The sequence below is a fragment of the Brassica oleracea genome, chromosome C6 (assembly GCF_000695525.1).
Source record: "Brassica oleracea var. oleracea cultivar TO1000 chromosome C6, BOL, whole genome shotgun sequence".
NCBI classification, from domain to species: domain Eukaryota; kingdom Viridiplantae; phylum Streptophyta; class Magnoliopsida; order Brassicales; family Brassicaceae; genus Brassica; species Brassica oleracea.
The window spans coordinates 844,894-845,471 of record NC_027753.1 but is presented as its reverse complement, the minus strand read 5'-3'; positions in this window follow the sequence as shown (position 1 = coordinate 845,471).

Below are 578 nucleotides of genomic sequence, written 5' to 3'. Positions count from 1 at the left end.
ATATCCTTTTTCGATGTGAAATGTTTTGTTCGAGATCTGTTTCGAGAGGTTTTCCGCGAGGTATCGACTTCGCGGGATATCTGAAGATGTCGATCATAAACATAGAGGCATGGTTTTGGGATCTCGTATCTTTTGGATATCATGCCTTGAGATGTTAGAGACCAGTGCGTTAGGTTTAGGGCAAGACATAGGTTTACTTTCGGTTTAAGATTTTGTGCGGTGACTAGCCGGCTATCGATTTATCTGTCGCGATTTTAACCTGATTCGTACCGATTTAAAGTCCGCGATAGGTTCTCGGCTTATATGACTTGTTAGATACGAATCGAGCATCTCTCCGGAGACAATTTTTAAGCCAACCGGAAGTGCTGGACCAAAATTTCGGGTTTCTTTTATAGCGCTATTATCCTTGTGTCGGATGTACGAGAGTCATCTTCGTAAGATGGCTATGTCTGTTTAGGACGTTCGAGAGTTCGATGTGATTAGCACCTAACTTGGCGGCAAATGCCGTTGTTTAGAGTTTTTGCGCAAGATATGTGTTAAAATGTTCATCATTTTTTGACGGAGTGTCTGTTTTTGTT